The sequence below is a fragment of the Aotus nancymaae genome, unplaced genomic scaffold (genome assembly GCF_030222135.1).
Source record: "Aotus nancymaae isolate 86718 unplaced genomic scaffold, 86718_ANA_hifiasm-v0.15.2.pri h1tg000002l, whole genome shotgun sequence".
Classification (NCBI taxonomy): domain Eukaryota; kingdom Metazoa; phylum Chordata; class Mammalia; order Primates; family Aotidae; genus Aotus; species Aotus nancymaae.
Window position 1 is genome coordinate 62,901,571 of NW_026988413.1, and position 12,258 is coordinate 62,913,828.

Here is a 12,258-nt window from a genome sequence, read left to right on the forward strand (position 1 = left end):
GTATTTTTTTTTGTAATACTGATACCTTTGGTGTGGTAGTATTTTTGATTTGCATATTTTTCTCTAAAAATTATTTTAAAAAATTCATGATTAAATAAAACTCACTTTTGAAGCTTGAAAAAAGATACATTGACAGTTGCCTGTAGTGCTTGGTTCAGGATGTAGTTCTTTAAAAATACTAGTTATAATTAAAGTTTTAGAATATGTTAATGGTAATCTATTCCAATTACTTTAGTTTAACATTATAAAGTTGTTGCTTGAAGAAATGGTTCCTTTCTCTAGTCATATAATGATTTCCTTAACGAGACTAAATATTAAAGATAAAATTTTTTGAAAAAGGCACAATCAGAGGATCCTTAAAAATATTAAGTGAAACATGTCAAAATGATACTTAACTCATTAATAAATTAAGGAACCAGTAAGATATTACCACTGGTTCAAAGAACTACACATATAAGACTATTAGGAATGGTGGAATACATTTATTCAATACATGACAAACTGTTAAACCTGGTCAATATATGCATAGTACAATTATCAAGTGAAACTCCACCAGACAGTTTACATTTCTAATGACAATAGTAATTTGCATTACTTTAAATATTATGTAAACTTAACAGAGCTGTAAAATAGTCCAAAGACAATGAAACACATAGGTAACCAGAAAGTGTTCTAGCTAGTTAGGACACCCAATCATTTTTTTCTTGTTTACTTCTAAGTATTTTGCAATTATATAGCATCTCCCATTTCTCATTTATTAATAGAAAACAATGATTATTATTTATTACATGATAAAACTGGTCTCATTATGGTTGGCATGATTATTGAGGAAGATGCTGCAAAAATGTTACTTTACTATGTAGTACTCTTGTAGTTTGCTTTGCAAATCTAAGCATACACAGTCTTGAAAAATTACTGAGATCACAGGAGTAATATTGTCTAGAGGTTTCATAATTAAAAATCTCAGGTGAAACTTTGAAAAATCTCTCTTAATTGCTATTCAGAAGATAGGAAAGCAAGCCCTACAAACAATTAGATTCCACTTGTGGTATCTAATAATTTGAGTAAATTCCTCTCTTCACAAGACCCCACACATTTACTTAGGTTCCAGAATCCACTAGGTCTGGAAGCAGATATTTTGTTGGAGGAACTTTGTAGGCATTGGCTCCAGGAGTAAAACCACCTTCATTCCATAACTGGCTTCTCATACTGTTTTATTTTGTATTTTCAAATTTTTATATTCATGATGTATATATAATGTTTTGATACATGTATACATTGTGGAATGTCTAAAGCTGTTTAACATGTGCATTTCCTCATGTTTTTTGTAGTGAGAACATCTGAAATCCATATTCTTAGCCATATTCAAGTATAAAATATATTGTTATTAATCATAGTCACCATGATGTACCAGAGATATCTTGAACTTATTCCTTCTGTCTTTCTGAAATTTTGTATACTTTTACCAACATCTTCCCAATTTCCCCAATTCCCAGCCTCTGGTAACCAGCATTTTATTCTCCATTTCTATAAATACAACGTTTTTTATTATCTACAAATAATTGGATTATGTGGCATTCGTCTTTCTGTGTCTGGCTCATTTCATTTAACATAATGTCATTTATGTTTTTGCAAATGACAGGATTTTCTTCTTTTGTATAGCAAAATTGTATTCTGTTTGTATATATCACATTTTCTTTATCAGTTCATTTGTTGATGAATTCACTTTGGTTGAATCCTTATCTTTGTTATTAGGAATAATGTTGCAATGAACACAGAAGTGCAGATATCTCTTCAACACACTTATTTCATTTCCTTTAGGTATATATTGAGTGGTGGGATTGCTGCATTACATAGTTGTACTATTTTTAATTATCTGAGGAACTTCTATCCTGTTTCCTTAGTGGCTGTGCTAATTTACATTTCTACTAATAATGTGCAAGAATTTCAATGTCTGCACCTGCTCTCCAACACCTATCCATCTTTCTTTTTTGATAGTAGTCATCCTAACAAGCGTGAGATGATATCACATTGGGTTTTTGTTTTTGCTTTTGTTTTTGTTTTGAGACAGAGTTTTGCTCTTGCCCAGGCTGGAGTGCAGTGGTGCAATCTCCGCTCACCACAACCTCTGCCTCCCGGGTTCAAGCGATTCTTCCACCTCAGCCTCATGAGTAGCTGGAATTACAGGTGCACACCACCACGCCCAGCTAATATTTTGTATTTTTAGTAGAGACAGGGTTTTCCTATGTTGGCCCGGTTGGTCTCAAACACCTGACCTCAGATGATGCACCCGCTTCGGCCTCTCAAAGTGCAGGGATTACAGGCATGAGCCACTGCACCTGGCTCACATTGTGTTTTTAATTTGCAGTTCCCTGATGATTAGTGATGTTGAACATTTTTAAATATACCTATGAGACTTTTGTATGTCTTCTTTTGAGCAATAGTTTTTCTAACCACTTTTAATTGAGTTCTTTCCTTTCTTGCTATTGAGGTGTTTTGAGTTCCTTCTATACCAGATATTAACCCCTTATCAGCTGTATGGTTTGTAAATATTTTCTCCTATTCCATAGGTTGTCCATTCATTCAGATGGTTGTATTCTTTACTATGCAGAAGCTCTTTAGTTAGATGTAATCTAATATGTCTTTTTCCCTTTGTTGTCTGTGTTTTGGGGTCATATCTAAATAATCTTTGCTGAGATCAGTGTCATGAAATTTCCCCCTATGTTTTCTTTTAGTAGCTTTACAGTTCCTGGTCTTATTCTTGAGTCTTTAATTCATAATTCATTTTAGGTACATTTTTGTCCATGGTATGCAAATAGGGTCTAATTTCGTTCTTTCGTATATGGATATCCAGTTTCCCTGGTGCCATTCATTGAAGAGACTCTTTTCCTTATTGTATGTTTTTGGTACCTTGATCAAAATTCAGTTGAATGGAATTGTATGGAATAACTTCTGGACTTTTTATTGTGTTCCATTGGTTTATCTGTCTGTTTTTATGCACCATGCTGTTTTGGTTACTACAGCTTTGCAGCATATTTGGAAGTCAGGAATTGTGATGCCTTAAACTATTTTTATTTTGTTCAATATTGCTTTGGCTATTGGGGTCTTCTGTGGTTCCATACAAATTTTAGAATTGTTTTTTCTATTTCTTTGAAAAAAAAATCTCTCTGGAATTTTGATAGAGTTGCATTAAATCTGTAGATCACTTTGGGTAGTATAAACATTGTCATAATATTAATTCTTCTAGTACATTAACATGGAATATCTTCCCATTTACTTGTGACTTCTTATATTTATTTTATTAATATGTTATAGTTTTTAGTACCATGTGTTTTACCACTTTGGCTAAATTTATCTACATATTTTACTTTTTGTGGCTGTTGCAAATGAGTTGTTTTTCAGATAGGTCATTGTTTGTGTACAGAAATACTGTAGATTTTTGCATGTATATTTGTAACCTGAAACTTTATTAGTTCTAAGAGTTCTGATAAAGACTTTAGGGTTTTTAAAATATATATAATGTCATGTAATCTGTAAACAGAGACAATTTAAGTTCTTCAATTTGGATGGCTTTTATTTTTGTGTCTTGCCTACTTTCTTGAGCTAGGACTTCCAGTGCTATGTTGAATAGAGGGGCAAGGATGGGAATCCTTGACTTTTTCCTGGTCCTAGAAGAGATGCTTTCAACTTTTTACTGTTTGGCGTATAGTTGGCTTTGAGTTTGTTGTATATGGTCTGACTGGGAGAAAACCACACCCATTATCTTCCAGACCACCTATGCCTGGAGCCAACCTTGTTAGATAAAGTATTGAAAATACACTGGGCTTTTTATTATTTTTACTAACCCCAAGCAGAGAGGCTTAGGGGAGGAGCAGACATGTAGTATGGGGTCTGCTTTGAGGTTTCCTAGCCACATTGTTTTTAAACATTTTATAAAAAATAAAAAGAAACAAACATTCCTTACTACTGCGTCTATCTTCTGAAGATGACACCAGCTGGCAGAGCTCGTCCACCTCAGCCTAGTTAGCATTTAACATATGACTACAGGAGAGCGTCTTTCATTAGTCGGGTTCTCCCCCAGAGCTCTGTACTCTAGGCTGCTCCACACCCCTCTGCCCACCTTAGGCTGGTAAGGTTGGGGTGCACATGAACTGTTTCTTAGCCCTTTCCCTAGGGGGCCAGGGAAGACAAGGAATTGCTTGTCAACTGAGACATGCAAGAGGTGGCAGGGAAGGGGAGAAGGAGGAAAAGCAGCAGCACAGCAAGCAGCAGCTTTCTGGGCCGTTACTAGGGCATGTGGCCATACTGAGGAGGATTCTCAACACCAGGCTGGAGCTGCCTGCAGCCACTTGGGGACCTGGTCTGCACCTCTTGGCCTTCCCTCCGTCATCACAAACCCAGAAAGGGGCAACCTGCCTAGCCTGCCAGTGACTAAATGGCATCTTAACAACTCTACTGCTCCAGGCCTCTGTGGGCAGCAAGAAAGCCAGAGCTTTCTGAGATAAAACCCAGGAGGCAGCATGCAACTTTCACTTGTACTCCAGGGAACAGAAAAAAATAAGGTCAGAAAGGCCAATGCTGGAAGTAGGAAGTGAGAATTTGCATATTAGGAAGACAACCATAATCCACCACTTTCCTTCCCTCCTGGAGGCACCCCTCCAGCAGGGAAGTTTGTCAGGGAAACGCATTTACCCAATTATATAGATGTTCGCTGACCGACCGGGGGTCTTATCCAAGAACTGTCCCGTGGGCAGTCTCCAATCTCCTCAAGGGGGATGGGAGGAGCTGTTGCCTGAATGGGGCTAACAGGTGCAGGTCCCTTTAAGAGTGGAGTAAAAGAAGGCAATGGCTTCTCTATAGGGGGAGGAAAAGGCTTTGGTCCGTCCTTCTCCTCACTAGAAAATAATCTTTTCCTTATTCCCCATAGAAGGGGAAGAAGTGGGGAGAGAAGTCTCTCCTTGTTGTTCTGATTCCTATTTTTCTGTCTTTTTAAAATTTCCTGAATTCTCTTCAGGTGTAGAAGATGAGCGGTTTGACTCACCACAATCTGGCAGATAAAGAGAATACAACGCAGAGCGTACCAGCACCCAGGTGGTCAAAATAGTAACAATAGTAAAATAACCTTGCTCATATTCTCCTTTTAGGCAGTGATCTACCTGTTCCCATAACTCTAAATCTAAGGTTCCTTGATCTGGAAACCAAAGGCATTCCTGCTGAATTAAGAGCATAAGTTTATGTAGAGTTTCACGCTCTACAGTGCACTGGATAGCCTTAAGTAGCTGTTGTACTCTTTTAAAAAATACTTTCTGTTCTTTGGTCATTTCTTGACCCATGATAACCTGGCCCCTGATATATTTACGTGTGCATTCCGTCCTCCTGATGGGAGTCAGGACTGTCCCTTCCTGGGATTCCCCAAACATTTATGAACTCTCATCCTTCACATGTGACTTCAAGGTGATCACGTCGGGGAGTCACCAATTGCAAAGCTTAAAGCTTGCAGTGGACGCCAAGAATGAAGTATGCAGACAATTCCAGCTAAGCGGGGCTGGGAGTAGCTCTTCCAAGAGAGTCTGCCCCAGCATCTGTCCACCAAGTATACATTGAAAGAGCTTGTATTAACTGCAAACACCCACTAGCTGGCCGTTTGAGGTGGGTTACTGAGGCACCTGTGACCTTGTACACACTCAAACTGTATTCTCAGGAGGCTGTTTTCAGCATTCCTATCACACCACCCACTACACTCCCTGTCCTGTTTTCAGGGTCATGGAGTTTTTTTCCTCATATACAAATAACATACACACAGTGCCTCAATATTTTTCCATGCCCAACCTCAAATGCCTTGTACATAAGCTTGAATATGTTGCCATGAGCCCCCCTTAAACCTCACAGGTCTTTGTTGTATTTAGGTACATTCCTTTTGTACCTAGTATGTTGAGAGTTTTTATCATGAAAGGCTGTTGTATTTTGTCAAGTATCTTTTCTGCATCTACTGAGATGATCATATAGCTATTTTCTGTGTTCTGGGAATGTGTTGTGTGGCATTTATTTATTGTTTTGCATGTGTTAAACCATTCTTACAACCTAGGGATGAATCCCACTTGATCATGGTGAATGTTCCTTTTAATGTGATACTGAATTAGGTTTGCTAGTACTTCATTGAGAATGTTTGCATCTATGTTCATTGGCTTGTAATTTTCTTTTTTTGTAGTTTCTTCATTTAGTATCAGGGTAATTCTGGGCTTATAGAATAAGTTTGATAGTTTCTTTTGCTCTTCAGTTTGTTGGAAGAATTTCAGAAGGATTTTTTTTTTTTTTTTTTTTTTAATGTTTGGCAGAGTTTAGTGGCAAAGCCATTTGGTTCTGGGCTTTTTCTTTCTTCCTTTCTTTTCTTTTCCTTCTTTTTTATTTATTATTATTTTTTAGACAGAATCTTGCTCTGTCTCCCAGGCTGGAGTGCAGTGACACGATCTTGGATCACTGCAACCTCTGCCTCTCGGCTTCAAGTGATTCTCATGCCTCAGCCTCAAGAGTAGCTGGGATTACAGGCATGCGCCATCATGCCTGGCTAATTTTTGTATTTTTATTAGAGATGGGGTTTCACCATGTTGGCCAGGCTGGTCTCAAACTCCTGACCTCAAGTGATCCACCTACATTGGCCTCCCAAAATGCTGAGATTACAGGCATGAACCACCGTGCCCAATCTGGGCTTTTCTTTAATGAGAGATGTTTTATTACTGTTTCAGTCTTCTTACTCATAGTCTATTCAGATTTTCTATTTCTTCATTAATCAGTCTTTTTAGGTTGTATGTGTTTAGGAATTTATACATTTCTTCTAGGTTATCCATATCATTGGCAAGAATATATACATACATACCTTATACACACACACACACACACACACACACATATATATATAAAAGTTGGCATATATATATATATGTTTATAATAGCTTTATTGATAATTGCCCAAACAGAAAGCAGCCAAGATGTCCTGCAAAAGGTAACTACCAACAAATTGTGTTATATCTATCCAATGCAATATTATTCAGTGATTAAAAAAAATTACTGAGCTATTAAACTACAAAAAGATGTCAAAAATATTTTTAAAAAAATAACTTCCAATTTTATTTTAGATTCAAGGGGCACATGGGCAGGTTTGGTACATTAATATTTTGTATGACGCTGATAATTGGGGTAAGATTGAGACTGTTACTCAGATACTAAGCATAGTACATTATAGTTTTACAGCCTTTGACCCCCTTCTTTCCTGTCCCCCATTAGTCCCCAGTTTCTATTTTTTCCTGATCTGGCATGTAGATATTCACAGATGGTCATACCTCTGAGGTCAGGGCACATACAGGGTTGCGAGACATAGTGGCTCCTTTTAGGAAGGGGCTGAAGAGCAGCTACTATGAGGTAGAAGGGTGTATAGCCATGTCTTGTGCTTGAGTTTCTCAGTAGGAACGGTTGTTGGTTACCTCAGTGGCAAGGAATGCTGGTATCCTTTGTCAAAATGGGCTACTTGGGGCTGCAATGGTTCCTAAGTGTGGTTAATATCCATGACCTTCATCTTCCTTCTTTACTCCTTGCTATCTCCTGCTCTCTGAGGTATGCCAATCTCACCATGAACCCTACTATGTAGATGTTATCCATATGTTTGCTTTACTGTGTTGCTCCAGATTCCTTATGGGCCTTTGAGCCCTCTTTGGGCTATTCTATTTTGTGAATTGCTGTATGTATTTGTTTGTAGGGGAATGAGGCTGGTATATTCAACTCCACTATCTTGGTGACATCAGAGTCAGACCTTTGTAAATAAATGGGCATTATACTTACCAATTTGCTCAAAAAACATCCTGGCTAAAAGGAGAATAGTTTTTTATTAATCTAACTGCCATGAAAAGTAACAAAACTTAGAGTTTCTGAATTTTGTGGGAATCAGTGGGAATCTGACATCATTTAAAATGTTTTATTTTATTTTACAAAAGCAGAGCTTCTGAATTTTTAATAAAAGTGTGATAAGAATGACAAAATTCTTTTTCATAGAAACAGAAAACTGAACATTAAATCAAAGTCAACATGGCTGCAAGGCACTAATTATAATAAACTCCATTTATGAGTTAATTTATACTATATAATTAATTCTTGTTCTGAAGCATCTTGGTACAATAGTTTGTTTTTATAAAAGCTGTCTGCTTCTATATAAAAAGGACCCTTGAAATTCTGACTCAGTTTGTTTAGACAATGTGAAAATTATCTAAGTGCTGCAAGCTCAGAAGCCTGTACCCAAGAAGTTCCATTAAAGCCTATGCCCAAACATGTATTATTGTAGTACCAAAGCTTAAATCACCTGCTATAATACCTTCTCATGAGGATCTGACACTGTCTTTTTTTTTTTTTTTTTTTGTGAGAGACACAAATTGTCGTGTAGCATATATACAGAACTTTCAGGCAAGTATCAGAGTTAAATTAAAACCATCTGTAGATAACCAGAATTTAATGAATGTTGCTAATTTACTATTGTTAATTTTAAAATATGGAAAGTCTGATGAGGGATCATAGTAAGAATAATGTAATTAACAAGAAAATTTGTTTTTTTCTGTGGCATGCACAACAGAGATACTAAAGCCATTCCAAAACAAATTAGACAGCATGTCTGTAAGGGTAATGATCAAGTGTATTTTCAAAGATCTCATTCAATTTTATATCTGGTGTATTAAAATTAATGAGTATAACTTTGATGGAAAAACTATATATTGAGGTATGTAATATTTTGAAACATAACTTTTAAAAAAATCAAGTATATCAGAGAGAGACTCGGTAAGACTAGAGTAGCCATAGCTATCTTTATTTTTGTAAAACTTCATGGGTAAGACTGATGAGCATCCTATTATGACCTAGAAGATAGAAAATTCAAATGGAAGAAGTTGAGTTGTGGTTAGTAAATATTTTATAGAATAACTGACATTTTGATTGATAACACTGTACTATTATTTCTAATACAATGAAACAAAGCACTTCCAGGACTCTAGTAAATATAGGGAAACAACAGATTATCTTGGACTTGATTTTGGTCAGTGTATTCTCTATGGATAAAAACACATGATGGACAACATTTAAATATCTCTAGAGATTTCTCAAAAAGCATACAATTTCAAAAGTATTCCTATTAATAATATTTTACCTATATGAAATTAACCTAAAGTCAAAAGTATTTTTATTAACAATATTTTACCTATATAAACTTAACCTAAAGCAGGCTGACTATCTTCATATTTGGGAATTCTTCCATGGCAACTCTTAAAATAATAATATATCAAACACACTAATGATTTCCACTTTGTCTCTTTCTATAATATAAAATAATAAAATACTTTATGATTTTCCTGTTTTAAGCATAAAACATATATGTAAAATTTTACTTTTACAAAAGAACTAGGTTCCAATTTTGGATGGCAAAATGAAGTTGTCAGAGAGTATTTAAACTCAATAAAGTATCAAGTGCCAGAAAAACAATGCTTTAACTAATATTTAACTAAATGACAATTTAAATATTTAACTAAATGACAATAAAATGTTTTAAAATAAACATAGAAGCTATTAGGATTGTAAAGAAATTAGCTATTTTATAAAGAAGGAAGAAACATTTGTTCTTTAAAAAAATGAAAGTAATAAAATAAAAAAGATCGCCCAAAATTACTCTGGTAAACCACAGAATCTTTGCTATCTAGTGATACATAGAAAATGAGGAAAAGCCTTTTATATTATAAGCAAACTCATTAATTACTAAACCAAAGGAAGTTCTTATCTTCAATAAATCTGCCCAGTATACCAATTAAGTCACAACTACTGAGCCATATCATACATCCTGCAAATTGATGGGGCTGGCTGCAGAAGCTCATGCCTGTAAACCCAACACTTTGGGAGTCTGAGGTGAAAGGATCACTTGAGGCCAAGAGTTGGAGACCAGCCTGGACAAGAGAGTAAGACTCTGTCTCTACAAAAAATAAGTAAAAAATAACAGATAATACCACTGTACTCCAGCCTGGGCAACAGGACAAAACTCTATTTATTAAAAATAAAATTAATGGCATACAAATAACATCGAAAATTATGTTATATTATTTTCATTAGTCATTGGGTAACTTGTTTATAGAATGTTCAAGTTTATTCATTTATATTGACAGATAAAATTGTACTTATTTTGTACAACATAATGTTCCAAAGTATATATGCATTGTGGAATAGCTAAATCTAGCTAAGTAACATATGCATTGCCTTACATACTTATCATTTTGTGATGAGGACACTTAGCATCAACTGTCTTATAACTTTTCAAGAATACAATATATCATAGGGTAACTTTTTTTTTTTTTTTTTTTTTTTTTTTGAGACGGAGTTTCGCTCTTGTTACCCAGGCTGGAGTGCAATGGCGCGATCTCGGCTCACCACAACCTCCGCCTCCTGGGTTCAGGCAATTCTCCTGTCTCAGCCTCCTGAGTAGCTGGGATTACAGGCACGCGCCACCATGCCCAGCTAATTTTTTTTGTATTTTTAGTAGAGACAGGGTTTCACCATGTTGACAGGATGGTCTTGATCTCTTGACCTCGTGATCCACCTGCCTCAGCCTCCCAAAATGCTGGGATTACAGGCGTGAGCCACCGCACCCGGCCCTTAGGGTAACTTCTTTGTAGTACAACATAATACTATTCTGATTTTAAAATACCTAGGGGATGTTAGTTTGTATTCCTTGTTTTCTTATTTATTTCCTTTTTCCAAGAAGATTGAAGTAAAATGTAAAGGGATTACCTTCTAAACAGAATCAATTCACCCATTTATTTGGAAGATAGAATATAAAAATGCAAGAGCTGTTCAATCTGTATAAGCTAAAAAAAAAAACTCAGAATTTTAAATGACCTTGAGATTATTGGATTTATTGACTTTCAATTACACCTGGTGGATAAGCAAATAGATGGTGATCAGCCATTACATTCCAAGATGTTATTAAGCACAATTATTGATTTTTGAAACATGTTTCCATCACAGTGTAGAGGTGTAGAGCACATACATTTTTTCCAGCTTTATTGAAGTATGACAGACAAAAATTTTAAGTATTTAAGGTATACAATGTGATGTTTTGATATAAGTATACATTGTGAAATGAATACCACAATCAAGCTAATTAACATATCCATCACCTCACGTGGTTACTTTTTAATTTTTTAGCTGAGAACATTTTAGACCTACTCTCTTGGCAAATCTCAAGTAAAAAATATACTATTATTAGCTATAGTCACCATGATATACATTACATCTCCAGAATTTGTTCATCCTGCATGATTGAAACTTTATACGCTTTGACTGACATCATACATTTTTGATTATATGATTCAAAAATAAAACTGGATATTTTGGAAATGATATCTTTCTTGAAACATGACTCTGAGCAAGGTCCTAAATTAAAAGCAATTGTGTCTTTAATGTTAGTGAATTCACACCTTTTTTATTCAATAATGTATTCATCATTTTAAAAAATTTTATATTTTATAAAAAATTTTCATAGAGGGTATATGAATCAGGTTGTCTGAATCACGATACAGCAGTGTGAAGACAGAGACATAAGCACTAGTGTCAGATTACATAGGAAACACATTGAACTCTGGTGTGATCATCAAAAAATTTAGACAGAAACCACTGAATAAGAAACACTTTGAATTTTGATTAAAATTTTAAATCCAGGAATGTTTATGATTTTGTGTCAGTCTATCTTTACAGCATAAGGAAATATTAGAATTGTTTAATCAAATAAGGAATAAGAAAATCTAATTTCCATAAATAAAAACATAAAGTAGACAGCACAGTGCCTGGCCAAAAGCAAGTGCTTAAGGATTGATAGAGGTATTATTGATAGAAGTATTATTATTATCCCCTTCAATTAATGTCTTAAAAATGCTTGAATATTTGAATCCTGTATAGACCAAGGAAAAAGATGGAAAAATTACACCATGGCAGCAGTTCTGTGTTGAATGTGGATCCCTTTTCACATTTGAAATGCTTGGTGAAAATCATGACTTGTGACATGCTAATTTGTATGGTTCATAAAGCAGATTAAACCAAAAAAAATTCCTTTTAATTAATATTATAATGAAATATGTTCAAGAAATTTGTAAAACCATATTACTTAACTCTAAAGGCAAGATTTTGTAATGTATGAACCAAAAAGTAAAAACTGTGAGGCAGAGAAATGCACCTTTCATTAAT